At 39.1% G+C, this 15,445-nt stretch overlaps 1 protein-coding gene across 7 annotated transcripts in view; it reads left to right on the top strand.

Moving 5' to 3' along the window:
* Positions 1–15,445, top strand: part of CDH11 (cadherin 11) — a 297,223-nt gene that overhangs the window by 56,669 nt on the left and 225,109 nt on the right. For all 7 annotated transcript variants that reach the window (XM_048958477.1, XM_048958481.1, XM_048958479.1 and 4 more), the window contains exon 2: positions 7,993–8,098. The gene's annotated coding sequence lies outside the window, so the exon portion shown is untranslated. The remainder of the gene's footprint in view (positions 1–7,992; positions 8,099–15,445) is intronic.

Here is a 15,445-nt window from a genome sequence, read left to right as displayed (position 1 = left end):
CTTTCCCGGCTCCCTTTGTTGTGTCCCATTAGTGGCAGCACGTTTTAATTACTGTAAGCCTTTGCCACCTCCTTCTGTGTGTTCTTAGAATCCAGCCAAATGGTGTGGAGTGCTTTGAGTGATATCATTTTCTGCTGAGATTCGTAAGGAAAAACAGGAGAGAGGTATTGCTGGCAAAAAAAAAAAAAAAAAAAAAAAAAAAAAAAAAAAAAAAAGTGTGTGTGTATATATATATCTTTTACCACTATTATTTTTATTTTTAAAGCATCCCAAATAACCACTGTTATTAGTTTGCAAGGAATAGCATTAAATCAAGGGGAACCAAAACCTGAGAGGGCAGCCTCTTGTTTTATTGGGGGGGAAGAAAAAGAAAATGACTTATTTCTCTTTTCTCCCTCTTGTTCCCATGCTTTGGTATCAAAATACTTTGTGCTGCTTATTTTTTTTTTTTTTGGGTTGTACAAATGCTTTTGGAGAGGCTTCTGCTGAGTTAGCTCTAGAAATTTTAACCTCTCATTAATTTGGACTGCTGAGTGAGGCAAATAGAAAGGAGGGGTTTTATTCCTGGGGTTTGGTTAAGGCACTGCCACCTCCATGCAGCACCTTCTCCAGCGCTCCATCTGACTTCCTGCTGCTGTCCTGACGGATCACTGTGGGTTAAGTCTACCCAAAACCTTTCCCATACCTACAAGACTAAACAAGAAGCAGACTTTAAAGCCTTTAAGTATGGCTGTAGTTAACTATAAACAGCTGTTGCAAGATAACAATGTTTCCATTGGAAAAGTGAGGCCCTTTCCATTTACAATGAAACCATTCTGAGCGTGGGTTTGGAAGAAGGCTGTTCTGGCAGTAATCAGAACTGGTGGCGGGGGCTGGGGCTGGAGTTGTCGGATATTTCTGCTCAAACTGACGTTTATATAGCAATTCTATTTCTGCTACTGAAAGCCTAGAACATACAAATCCATCTTATCCAGACTATTAAGAAATAGAGAGCGAGTGATTATTTTTTTCCACCTCCCTTCCATTCTCTTTCCTTTGCCCCCTCTGCTTTGCATCAATGTTTATTTTGAATAATGAGGAAAAAATGATATTAGCAAGCCACCATCTATCTTTTAGAGACTGGTAACGTGATGTTTGAAATAAATCCAAACAATACCTGCTGGAGGAGTACATCTCTGGAAATTCTTCTTGCTTGTTATAGCAGTAACATAAAACATATATTTTCTTGTTTTGCTGGTTTTGGTACTTCAGAACGTTAGTTAGAAGTGCGTGTTGAGGAGAGATCCAGAAACCAGTTGGTTCTGTTCCAAGTCAAATGCAAGAAAGCCAGGAAAATAAAAGATCTAATTCAAACGCTTTTTGGCAGTTAGTGATTTGTTAAATAGTTTGTTTTTAATTGCTTTCAAAAGTGAGGGGGAAGGAGAAATCTTTTGTAATTCATGCTTCTGGAGAAAACAGCAAATGTGGGAAATCAGGCTGTTAATATTAGAAGTTTTAATGTGACTCACACAGCATATAATCTCTGCAGTAGTACAAGCAGCAGAAACGGAGACAAAGAAACAGATGTGCAAACTTCCTACTAGTTAAATCACAGCTATTTAATCAACAGCAGGACTCGTTCTTTGTTTCATAATATTTCCTAGTTCGGAAATATCTCAATAGGAGAACGTGAAAAAGTACTACAAGAAAAGTGCTTTGCTGCCTGTGGTCCAGCCAATCCTTCCTTAATAGAGCAACCTTTGCAAAGCTGGCCAGAAGAGTATAAAGAGAAGAGTTTGGCCACGTATAACTCAAATCCGGCAGCTTCAGCTGGGCTGAAAGCTGGGTGCCTGACTTCATGCTCACTTCTGCCAGATACAAAGAGCTTTCCAAACTACAGGCAATAAAGAGGAGTTATGTTCCTTAGTGCAAAGCCAACTAGTAGGTTATTAATGTAATCAGAGACTCAGATAATTGCTCTGTGGCTGCTTTTCATACTGGGAGAAGGCACTGGTGCTCCTATAGTGGCATGTGTGGAGCTGCTGCAGGTCTCCGCTGTCAGCTGGGGCTGCTGCAGAACACACTGTGTTTTACTCGTAAAGCTGGGGCTTGGAGCTGGGACAGGAACATGCCATCACTGTAGGCTCTACTTCCTGACATAAATGTGGCAGGTAGTTTTGCAGTCCTACCAGCTAATCAGACCAGATAAAACTAGAACAGAATACGAGGCTGCTGATAGAAAAGTGCTCTTTACACATTTCACCTTATCCTGTACTCTGAAGCATTTTCCTTTAAAGATCCATGTGCTGATGGACACTGAGCAAAACTACAAGCATGGCTGTTTTCTTGCTTTCTTGACAAGGTATGACCTGCCCTAGCATTCCTCCTTCAGCTTCTGGGGTGCTGCAGGCTAAGGAATGTGGCCTTTGAGTCTTGTCATGTGGTGTTTGCCCTTCAGCCTGTGGATGGGTTACCATGTGAAATCATCATAGTCTTAGCTTGGGAGTCTGAACAAGTCAGAGCTGGTGCTGTAGATCTGGGGGCTTGGCTGGTGGACTGAATAGTACACTTCTGTGTTCCTCTTCAGCAAGTGGAGAAGTTTAGGAGAAAGTCTGAGTGCAGATCAGTTATAGGTTGGAACCGCTTGCTAAGCAGAGTACATCGTCAGTTAAGAGAAAGACTGGCTTTTTAAATGCTGCCCATTTGTTGCACAAGATATTGCTGGTATGTGGAATTATCACAGGAGTAGAAGAAACTGCACATAATTTCTGCTGAAATTTGTAGTTGCTTGTGTTACTTTATAGTATGCAAATCAGTCTATATGACTGTAACCCTAATTTTATTAGGCTCAATTGTACAGCTCTGTAGTTAAATGTAAGGGCCTGGCTGGTCTCAGAGGCTGCTCTGATGCATGCCAGCTTAGCTTTTGGGAAAAAAAAAAAAAAAAAAAAAAAAAAAAGCCCTGATTTACACTATTGCATTAAAAGTGTGAACAACTTTCTTACTGATTTAAAACATGTCCCAAGTCACTGGTAGTGATCTGCATCACAGTTCTGTAGCCATGAATCATTTAATCATCACAAAACAAAGAGCCCCTTTCATGGAGGAGTGTTTCATATGTACATATGATACATCGCTCATTTTTACAGCCAAGGGGCTGCGTGTTGTTTGCTCTTACAAAGGAAAGCACAAGTCACCCACAGCCTTTCAAATCTCCATTTTAGGCTGCCATACTGAGGAATCAAAATGGATTATATGGATATCTTCACAGAGGTTCGTGAAGTTGCATAGATTTGTGCAAGCAGAACATCTGGTCTGGTGGTGCTAGAGTGGCACTTGTCGAACAGTACTCTGTATTTCTGTCATGGCGGCTGTAGCCCTCACACCCGCATCCTGCGGTCTGATTTGGCACATGCAGAAACTCATTTGACGCCACTTAATTTTACTGTGCAGCAGCTGAAGGGGGTTTTTGTTACGTTCTTTCTAAACGAATGAACTGGTGCCCCTTGACAGAGTAGGACTGTTGTGTCGTTGGTTGTTAATGTATGTTGTCACGGGGTTATCTCTAGATGTGTCTGTGACGGGGGAGCAGCAGGGCCACCGGCCTGGGGAAGGGGAGGGAGATGGGAGCTGGGCCTAAAAACAGAACGGCAGCAACGATCTGAGGAAGAAAATTCATTTACTGAATGTGATATTGGAGTGCAAGATAACACAATATAATACAACATATTATTGGAATTGAAGCTAATAAATAAAACAGAGAGAGTGTCTGAAACCAAAGGCCTTTCTCTGAATGGAAGGCAGAACGGCTGGCGCGCACATCCACATACTGCCAGACAGCAACATAGAGTCCTGCGACTTGCAGCTTTATCTTCTCTGAACACAAAATCCTCTGGGGTGTTTATTTCTTCTCTTCTGAGAGCCAGGTATTTGGAAAATTGGCAGTCCATGGAAGTGGATCATTAATTCTTTAACTCCCAGTGATTTACGTGGTGGTATGATATGGAATACTGACAACAAAAATCATAAAATCATGACTATCTATAGGTACACTTGTGTGTTAAAACATAGAAGGAAGCATACAGAAAATAGACTGAAGAATGCAAAAAAGTGGATGGAGTTTACTCCACCAAATTCAAACTTAGTATTTCACAGCTGCATAATGCAGTGTTGGACTGCTCACTTGATCTCATGTTATTTGCACAGAGAAATGGTCTCTGCTTCACGCAAGAAGCAATCCTGTCACCTAAAAATAAAGTAGCTGAAAGAATAGAAACACTTCTAGAATTAATTGACATTTTGTGTATCTTTTTAGTAACTTCTCATTTACCTAAATAGTTAATGCATTTCATTTTTTGTATTCTCATTTCTAGCAATGTAACATTTCTCCAGAAGCCTTTGTTAATACAGTGCCTTTTTTTTTTTTTTTTTTTTTTTATTATCATTCTTTCCTCTGAGGGTTTGAATACCTATCAAACATAATTCTTCAGTCCCTCAGTAACTTCTGTCCTCCTCATGAGCATTGACTGCTGACAAAAAAAAGAGAGACCATATCCTTGTGAAGAGTCACATGGTGCTTCTCTTCTATGTTGGGATGTGTGTGACCTTTCTGGGGCTTCTCAGGATTCCTAAGCACAGAACATGCCTGGACTGAAAGATAGAGTTTGCTGCAGTGTGTTTCTCTGTCTCTCTTTTTTTAAGGAGCAAAGATCCCTTTTGTATTTAAGTGTTTTTGAAAGTGCTCTATGAGGTTCAGAGTGTTTTGTAAGATAAACTTCTAGTCTCTTTGGCAGAAACTTCGGAAGTTCAAGTTACGTTCAATTATATCTTCTCAGGTAAAAGCTGTTGGAGTTGTTTCCTGGTGGAACTTTAGGGTCATATTAGTACAGACTATTGAGAAAAAGAGAGAGGTTAGGAGAGCTGTGCTTCAGAACTCCTGGAAGATTTTCTGTGCAAGTTTTAATAGCCAAGTGGTAATGATGATTTAAAAAAAAAAAAAAAAATTCCAACAACTTTCAGATGTCACTGTTTTGCTTAGAATAACTTCAAGCTTATTTTTGCCTTCGCAGAGTATGGTTCTATTGTTTGATAATTTGGACAGCCTTCTTTTAGTGAACTGTTAATCATGTGTTATGAAATACACAATTTCCATTTCAAAGTCTTTCTTGCAAATTTATATTGTTATATAGTTAGCAAGCATTAGTTTAAATCAGCATGTTCTAATTCTTTTGCAAATGCAGCGTGTGACTGTGCATGTATATGGCCAGGCAGTATGCTGGCAGGAACTGTCCTCTCCAATAGAAGCAAAAGGGAAAAAGAAAATTATTTTTCTGGATAGATGGAGGATAAGTCTTTTTCAGAGGAAATCCTTTTCAAAGCCCACAGCCATAAGGATGCCAACCACACTGTGTCTGGCACCAGAGTTATCTGGAAAGCTAAGCACAGTGCTCCGATTTAATCACTGTATTAGTCTACAGAGTTTTGCTTCATGTGTTTGTCATTACTGACTTTATTTAGTCTGAAAGACATTTTCTTGTACTTGGCAATTTTTAGCAGGTATTGCAGCATTTGCTTGTTTTTGGAGACCTGTCTGCTTTAAACATTGAGAAGATGACAATTTTGGCAGTCAAAATAAATGTAAGAACCCACTTTTTTTTTCCTTTTCCTCTGTCATGACCACAGGAGCCAACTGGTTGTCACAGCTCGAGGGCAGCTGTTCCAGCTCCTGGCTGCACACCCTGCACCAAGCTGTACAGAGCCCAAAGGCTGAGCTCGGCAGTGCCGCCACAGTGGCCAAAGCCACCTCCCTGCCACCAGGGACCAGCCTTGAAACTAAACCAGAATGGGTGAAATTTGTTGGATGTTTCAAGTCATTAGCTACGCTTGGTTTCAATCATAGCATAGAATTTCGAATGGATTAATTTAGCTATAAGGAGCTTTTTCCCCTGTTTGACTTCCAGCCGCTGGTAGTTCAAAATACGATTGTCAATTGATGAGATTATAATGGATTTCCAAAACACAGCCTATTCCAATCAGTAGGTTTTTTTCTGTGTGGTTTTGTTTTCTTGATAGGAATTTATCTAGACATTTTCTAAGGTGACTGCTTAAAGATGATGGATGAAAATTCCGAACCAGAGAACTGGAGCACTTGGGGGTGAGGGAAGTGACAAGGTCTGCTGCCCTTCTATTTTGCTGTTGCATCACAAAGTTTTACTGTGTTTATCAAGTTCCTTTAAAAAATCAAAATGAAAAAAAATCATCAGAATTATGTCAACTCCCTCTCAAATCCCGAATTACCTGACAGAGAATGTATTGCATTTTCTCTTGTCTCTACAGGTTGCTGGGCTATAATACTCTTCTGGAAAACGATGTTATGTTTTGCTTTCCTCGGTTTTTGTTACTTGTAGATAAGACTGAATTATAACTGACTTTCATCTAACAGCTGCAGCAACTCAAACTAGCTGTGTGGTCCAAAGAAAAAGTCTGGTAGCGTTGAGATTGGAGAAGTAGACACAAACTGGTGATACATTTAATGGCTGTAATTGAAATTTTGAGCAACTTTAAGTGGCAGAATTGAACTGAACTAAAGCATGTGCAAAAAATATCTAAGAAATATTTTGCGATGTGACTCTTAAGTAGAAGTTTGTAAAAATGCAAGTCCATAAATTAGTCCTTTGTGTTTTTTGTGTGCTGTGGAGGATAGCAATAGAATTGTTTCGTGTTCTACTTGGGATCTGGCATCGGGTGAGAGGCAGTTGAGGTTTTGATGACCCTTATCCCTTCTGCTGCCCTATCTGCTCTGCAGCTCATGGCTGCTCTGTTGACCTGCACCTTGACATCTGCAGCTACAGCCTCTCCTCTGAACAAGATGGAGCTGTTTCCAGTCAGATGCTCTGTCTTCCATAGTCAAGGAGGCTAGAGATGTTTTTGCTGGATTGGGCCCCAATTTTGTCATATTTTATACTTAACATTATTTAGACTAATGTAGTGTTTTTAGACTAAGGAATAAACAATGAAAGCTTTGAAGAATTTTCATTTACTCGGGTATATTTTGGTCATTAACTACTGTGTGACTCCGGTGATATTTTTGTTTGTTTATTTACTATTAGGAGCAATAGAGTCTTTGAGAAAGTCTGCTTCCATCAGCATGCCACAGGCAGTAAGCATCTTTTTGTCAGGTTTCACAGCATTTACAGTGAGGCTTTTAAATTCTTACCAGCTGAAATAACAGAAGTCTTTTTTTTTTTTTTTTTTTCTTTTCCCTGTTGTTGTACTGGATGAAATGTAAAGAACAGGAAACAGAAGAGACATAAGAGAATCTTTCAGGAGATTTTGATCAAACCACCAAGTGTCCAAAAATATTTTACACACTTGGAGATCAGTGCTGCTGTGGGAGGGAAGGAGAGGGGAATGCTTATCAGCTGTTCTGTGGAAAGATATGTTGGGCTTATTAAGTGCTGATTAATGTTTTTCATTTCATTTTACATAAAGTGTGTGTGTATATATATGATTCACCAAGATTATTTTCTGGTTTTTATTTATTTATATCATAAATAGGTTTGTGCATGTTCTATACAGAAAAATATATTTTTCCTTTCCATTCATTGCTCTATATTACTCGCATCTCCTTCCTATAACAGAGTAAATGAGATCATCTCTGAAATAAGTCTTAAAGACTTCTGCAGCAAGGAAAGCATGTTCAGTTTCAAATATCTGTCTTTTGTTTATTAAACCTTGTTTGTGTTGAGTTGAGAAAAAGATTTTGGGTAGTGTGTTGCTTTCACACTAATGACAAAGCAAGTTTTGCACTTGGCAATTATATTTCAAATCAGAATTGTGATTTTTTTTTTTTTTTGCCTGACTGTAAATCTAAGTAGCTCAGGTTCCAGGGAGACCCTCCTGATTTGTGTCTCGTTTGGGGGAGATCCGTTACCTTATGCAGAACGTCAGAAATCATCATAAACTCCAATTCCTCTAATCTGTTTTTTTTTTTGTGTGTGCAAAATTTTCTAGGAGATACGAGTGTGTTTTTCGTGGGCCACGAGAGAAGGTGAAGCAGCCTGCTTTCAAGAGTGGAAGGGAGTGTTTTGCCTAGTTTGAAAGATTGGTGACATGAAAGGTAAGATTTTGAAAGCACGGCACTGAGTAGTGAGTGTTTTATTGCTTTTGATAATTTGAAGTAATGTATGGAAGACATTTTGGCAAGTTGAAGTTGTCTGTTTCTTCAAATGAGATGCAAATCTAAGAGCGCTTTACTCTGCAACCCTATGTGCTAGAAGAGGTCTCTGCTGTGCTTTGGCACTGATGAAAGCCATTCCACACAATACTCAAGCAGTGGGCCAACGGGTGATCTGTTTTACTCCTTGTACATGTGGCTGGGGTAAGAATGCACTGAAGGCCCCTGAATGAGGCAACAAAATATTACTGGGCTGGTGGAATAATTCCTGAGACTCTTCTGGCCCTATTTATGAGCCACAATCTCAGAAGAAGGGAAATAATGGCAAGTCTTTTAATTGACCACTGAGTCCAGCTTTGTAGGATCTGGGTAAACACTGGGAGCTGTAAGGCTGCTCTACACGAGGCTGAAATTAAAGGAGCACATTGTGTTGGTTATATTTGTTTTCTGATTTGTAGAATTCTATGAAAAACACAGTTCAACCATGCCTGGGGAATGTGCCTGTGAATGCTCCATTAATATTTAAAAAGCTAGTCCAGTTCTTGGGTTGTCAGTGTTCTCTTTTCACATCTGTTTTCTAGCAAGTAAAACCACTCTCTAAGCATGGGGTCTGAACATTCAAAGGTTTTAAAAACGAATCCATTACAGAACCAGAAATCTAATCCTTCAGTTAATCACAATGAATATTTGCAGAGAGGAGCTATTGGGTACCTGCCTTGCCTCATTCCATATGAGTGTCAGGAACCAACGCACATCAGGAAACAAAATGCATGTAAATCGCTGCAAATATGAAGTTGACCAAAGCTGCATTTCTTGGCATTCAAAGTACAACCGGGCCTAATGGGGGCTCTTCAACTGCTGGAAAATGCTTATTTGTATTGAGTGAGTTGTTTAAGTAGACTAAATTGTTATTTTTTTGGCATGGGGTAGGAGGCTTTTCCTATTTTCATCTATGGTGGTTGATTTGTGTGAGTGAATAAAGCAACTTATTTCCTCTGCCTTCCGTGTTCCTGAGTGGACCATAGCTGTTATGGCAAAAACATATTTATTTCTGATATTCAGACTAGGAAGTTTCTTCTTAGTGGCTTGATGATGAGAAATTTCTGGATTATGCTTAGCATAGCTTGTATGTGGGATGTGTAGGAAAAGGCTTAATATGTGTTTTGTCTCTTGATATCTTTCTGCAAAATGGTGAGAAGCCAACGCTTCCATTGTAGGAGCAGAGATATACAACGTAATTCTGGAAAAGTGAGAGATAGGTGAGCAAGGAATTAGTCTTTAAAATGTCAGGCACTGCAGTTTCATTGTATTACACTGAAATCAAATGTTTTCATTACTGTTACTCTGTGTTTAATGGAGGTTTTAGCTGTATATACTTTAGGAAATTAGTATTGTAATTTTTCATTGCTTGCACATGTACATATGGACTTAGGTAATATTTATGTAACTTCAGTTTTGTGCATTAGAAATGAACTTGCTAAGTTTGTGTTTGAGGGCTTGCTTGCACGTCAACATAGCAGAACTGAATATCTGGAGTTGGGCGGACTGGCTGTCATGGGTTTGTCTAGTTTATCTAATGACACTTCCTGAGCATTTGGCAAAAAAGTTGGGCTGTAAGGCTTTGGGAATCACCTGCTTTTTTTTTTTTTTAATGAAGTTCATTTACTTGGATGGGCTTCCTGTAGGTGTGGCATATATTTTGCCCTCCACATTTCCCCTGTTTCTTCTGCTTTCTTGCCTTGCTTTTAATTTCAGTAGCCTGTTATGAAAAATGACATCAGTGCAGTGGTTAGACAGTAAAAGTTGGGCACAGTGAAGTGCAGCAAAAGCATTGTTATTATGCCACGAGTTGAATGATGACGAGAGTAAAATATTTCACTTCTTGAAGCTCACAGATGCACAAGTAAATCTCAAGAGATGTATTAATATGCAACTGTAATTTGTAATATAACTCAACGTAGACAAATCCATTTGATGCAGGCCTGATAAGATTTTTTTTTTTTTTTCAATTTTGGCTGCTTAAAGTGTTGTATGCACCAAAACTGATGTGTCAAGATAAATGCATATAAGTTATTTCCTTTTCCTCCCCCTATTTATCATCACTGACGAGAAGAATAAAAGACTGTTATATTTTCCTGGATCATACAGTTTTACTTTGTTTTATTGTGACATCTGTCGCACAAAAGTTTTATCCTCTTAAGCATCTTACTAAGAACTGCCATTTCATGATGAGGACTTAATCTTTGATCATGACATATTTTAACCAAGATGTGTCAGTTAGGCTCTGCATTTTCTGCAAAACTGAAGAACTATTGGAGGTGTTCACTTCCAAACAGAACTTTGGGGAAAAGGAATGTAATTTTTTGTGTCATGAAGGATATTACAGTGCAAGTAGGAGCAATTTTAAAAGAAGCAGTAAAGAGGAGAGGTGTAAAGTCTCAGTAACAAGAGAATGTGCGATTTTGACACTATATTGTTCTATGCTATATTGATTTTTTTTTTTTGATTTTTTTTTTTTTTCCCCTCACAAAATGGCAACTGTCTCATGTATATGAACAGTATGGGCTTATTTGTACAGCTCTGAAAAATGCATGACCAGACTCTGAGCTCAAGTGCAAGGAACTTCCCTTTGTGCCAAGGAAATGTTCACTATTTCACCCAGGAGACAACGTAATACTTGAATTCATATGGTTTGACAAAAAGTATCATGGGTGCCATTTACTTTTGCATGAATCAGAATCACTGATTGCTACTTTGTTTCTTCTGAATCACGTGAAAATTAATCAAAAACCTGGATAAGCAAAATTTATAAAGGAAGGACATTTAAGCCCTTGTAGTTCTAAACTCAAATGTGATTTCTCTTATTTAGTTTTATGAAGACTCAGGGCCAAAAAGATGAGATAGGAGATCGTTCCCTGGCATCACCTTCAGGCATGGTGTGGTTTTGGTTCTGATATGTGTGAAGGAACGGCACGAGTCAGTGCAGCGATTCCTCGCATGGTTCAGTGGAATTCATTTCACTTTTATCTGCATTTTGGAAACTACATCAGCTGCATAGAAACACACAAAATTTCTCAAGTTACTTTTAAAGCAGTTTTGGGATAATGAAACCTGAGCTTCTTGGATCATGCCCTTTCTGCACATGAATGGAAGGCTATGCCTTTTTTTCTTTTGAATGAAGAGAAGTGTTGATAATAGGCAGAGTACGCATGATTTCTCCTATAATGGAGACTTACAGCCATGGAGAATGCTTCCTGTATATTCTCCTCCATTCATCAAACTATATTTTATGTCACTTGGGTCAATTCTTGAGCTGTATGTGCGGTATATTATCAGAAAGCACAGGAGAACTGGAATCCGGTAGTGAGTTCTGAGGCCAGTTTCATGATCTCCTCCTAAAGCTCACTACTTGTTATTAATGATGAGCACAGCACCTGCTTAGGCTATCTGCTAGCTCCTGCCCCTTCACTTCCCATGCTAAGCAGAACTGGCTTCTACTGAAGGCACTGCCCAAAACCTGTACTGTGCTGCTGAATAGGTGTAAGCTCTTTATTAATCTGGAACCATAACTACTTACACAAAGCAAATAGATTCAATGGAGGCTTTTTAGATTATTCTGCAAATCACATACCAAAAAAGATGAAGCAGAAAGAAAATTCCTAAAGGAGCAGCAATTCTGCCCCAAGCCTATGCCCTTCACTGTGCTATGGTAACCTTCCACGTCCCACCTGGGCCAGAAACAATTTTCCAGTTGTTTTGGTTTTTTTTTTTCTTCTGCCTGTTCTCTTCAACTTTACAGCTACAACCTCCCCTGCTGCATGCCCTGTACCAGCCTCTGTTCCTGGTGTGGCCTCGTGCACAAAACAGGAATAGAATGTAATTGTGAAAGCACCTCCCTCACAGAAGCTGCTGTTCAGGATACAGAATGCTCCAATACAAGGCTAAAGTATCCAATGTCCTCATGGACAAAGCCCTGACAGAAAAGGGTATTTAGGGCAGTAGTGGTGGAATCAAAATGGTAGCAATGTGTGAACAGAAAAGTAGATGTATTTTACAGAGTAATTTAGTATTTCAAAGAATAATGGAAAGGAACAATATGGTGAATTCAAGTGTAGTGGAAACTTACTGAATTTTTGGCCTATTTTTCCCCTTAGATTTGAATTTGGAGAGCTGCAGATAGAGGTTTTGTCTCACTTCCTAAGGTTACTATAGATTCTTTCGTAGAGTCTGGTTATTGATCCATGCCTCTCCCTGCTTTATCAGATATTTTGATTATCACCTTGCTCGTTCACTGTTAAGGTTGCAAAATAAGTCTGCAGTGTATCGTCCTATGGCACAGAGGAGTCAAGAATATTCCTTTGCCTCTCATTTTTCCTCTGAAAGCCATTTCCATACAGTGATGTTTATTTTTTCCCTAGTCTGCTCAGGTTTCTATTTTTTTTTTGAAGTGCAGGGCTGAGGGTTAAAAAGATTCTCAGCGTGAATTTGCCATCAGCACAGCTGACATCAGTTCTTCAGAATGGCAAGTACAATGAAATCTGAATCACTAATTAAGCAGGTACACCATTTTGGAGGTGCTCGTGGCCACTGATGGTGGCGTTCAGCCTTGTAACAGTCTCCTCTCTCTGAAGCGTGCTCAGTGATGAAGGGCATGTTGTAATCTAAGATTTGCTAACAGAAAGAGGAATATTCATTAGAATCAGCTTGTCTGTGACCTATGCTTTGTATTTCTTTTCATAAAATGTTTCATTGTTGATGAGATTTCAGTAATTTATGGTAATCAATTTGTGAAGTGATCAGAAAGCAAAGAAATTTGTGGCTGTGTCTGAATGACTGAGCTCAATCTCATGTTCAAGTACTGTGAATGTCTGAACTTCGGATCCTATTGTGTCAAGCCCATCCAGGCAGCAGGTAATTTTCTAATGTTAATAATCCACTTCCTTTCCTATTTACAGTGTAAATTGCTGACACATCTTCCTGAAGGTCTTTTAAGAGAGGAAAATATCAGTGATATACAAAGTATTATAAAATAATGACCCTCCCGAGAGGGGAGAGGGGTGGTGGGGAAAGCACACTGCAAGATTATTGCAGAGTAGAGTCTACATTGCTGTGAAATGGTGCTGCTTTCTGTGTGCTCTTGGATATCCCCTGAACACAGGGAGAGGAAGAGAAGACAAGGAAGGTGAGCTTTGCGGACAGTGTGATCTGTCAGCTATACCAGACTTGGCCCTTGATGAGAAGAGAAGGAATGCACTTCTTGAGGATGTCACAGCTCACTGCTTGTGGGATGAAGTGGCAAGGGCTGTTTGTGTGAATGTCTTTCATGTGAGCAGCATACAATGGAGGTGGTGCTGGTGGGGCACTGAGAGCACAGAGCTGTGGGAATGGTTCCTGTGCTTTGCAAGAGGCCCGTGGCATGGGTTCATCTGCCCCACAGCACTCACCATCAGTCTTGGAGTAGTGCATGCTTTCAATTAATTATTTTTCTTTGCTCAAATACAGTATTTAGCATTTACTTGTATTTCAAATACCAAATGAACTGTATCACACAAGTGTATCTTTCTGCAGCTGTAAGGCTGGTTGTGGGGAGTAGTGTAAGAGTAATGCATTGGGGCTTGCTCAGCTTTTTTTGTGAGCCTGCTAGGATCCATGGATTATCTGAGTCGGAGGTGATATGTTTGTGGTTAGCAGTCTTTGATAGTTCCTATAATACGTTTGTTTCCTTAGTCTCAGTCTGTGAGAGCTCTTGTGAGTTCTGATATGCATAGAAGAAAATGCAGATCTTGGTTAAAAGTTATTGATTGCTTAGAGGACCTGGAATGTCACTGCTTATTTCCATATGAATAAGTTGTTAAGTGTCTATCCATATGTATTAATCATTGATGGAACGAAACAAAATATTTTAAAAATGTATTTTTAGACTCAACTAAATTAGCAATGTTCATAACATATGTATGCATTCTTGAGAAGCTTGTTCTATTGGATTTAAATTATTAATATTTGCAACAATATTATTAGTGTTTACTCTTGCATTGTATTGGATTTATATGCTAATAATGCTACTTTTTCATGTACTTGCAGCATTTGAATTGCTGTCAGCTCTTTTTCGGAGGGTAGTCTCTTCCTGACCTTTCTGGAGGAGCATAACAGCTCAAGGGGAAGTAAAGACCCTGCCTAGAGCCAGCAGACAGGAGTTTACAGACAAAAACTGCTCCTAAGCTATTTTTCTGTGATTGGTGAATGAATTTGTTGGCTGTGTATGCTTTGTAACATATGTGAGTGACAGAATGTGGCTTAGATTTAGACAATGTTAAGTCCTGCTGTTCAATGACCTGTTCAGGTAATACAGTAAAACAGTCACACAAGGCCGTGCCAGTATGACAATCTTCCTGCCTTAGTTTCCTTCCCAATAGAAGAGGAAAAAAATTGCTACTATGAAGATCTATTTATACTTTTTGTTTTTCCTGCTACCAGCCTGTCCCTACTCCTTTGTATTCCTCTCTCTGGTTCTTAATTCTGTCTCACATCAACCTAACCTAAGCTGTCGTGTTAACTTGACTCAAAACTGCATAAAGCAGCTGTACCTGAAGTGTAGTTTATATAGGAAACAAATATTTTGTTAGATCAACTGAAGTAGCATGTAGGCAATTAGGAGTTTTTTTGCACTGATCCCATGAATTGGTTTAATAAAAAGCAACGTACCTCTACATTAAGCTTTCCCTTCCAGTATCCTAAAGCCGTGATGGCTCTTCTCTTTTGTGTAGCTAATGTTGTCTCATACTATTTTCCAATCAGCCCTGAATGCATTTGCTGTGTGAAATGTCTTTGGTCTATATTAGTGTGTACGGGAACTTACAAGATGTTCTCTTTTCCATTGCAGAGATCTTAAATTTAGCTGTAGTTTTTCTGAAAGTGTAAACTAGATCAGGTTGGTATTAAGCAGTATTGAAGAGGGCTGAATTATTCAGGATGGATGACGAGTTCTGTTTTCTTTCTCAATAGAATTATGAATAGAACAACCCAACCCCTATTTTTCTTATCAGCTATGTGTTTAGTTGATATTGTCTTGGATGTTGTAAGAAATTGAGGGAGTTTTCCCCTGTCACAATATGACTTTCAGACTGTTCCAAAACGTACTTGATCTTACCTTCATTGAATTCCTTTTCTATCGTAACGGTTGAGCAAGGATTTCTTCAGGAGCAATAATCAAATCAGTTTTTAATGAGGTATTTAATTAAAGGCTAATTGAGGTGAATTCATTAAAGATTTCCAAATTATGCTTATCAGGGT

This window comes from Lagopus muta, chromosome 12, assembly GCF_023343835.1.
Source record: "Lagopus muta isolate bLagMut1 chromosome 12, bLagMut1 primary, whole genome shotgun sequence".
Taxonomy (NCBI): domain Eukaryota; kingdom Metazoa; phylum Chordata; class Aves; order Galliformes; family Phasianidae; genus Lagopus; species Lagopus muta.
Note: the sequence above shows the minus strand (reverse complement) of the source record. Positions and strands in the feature narration are given on the sequence as shown.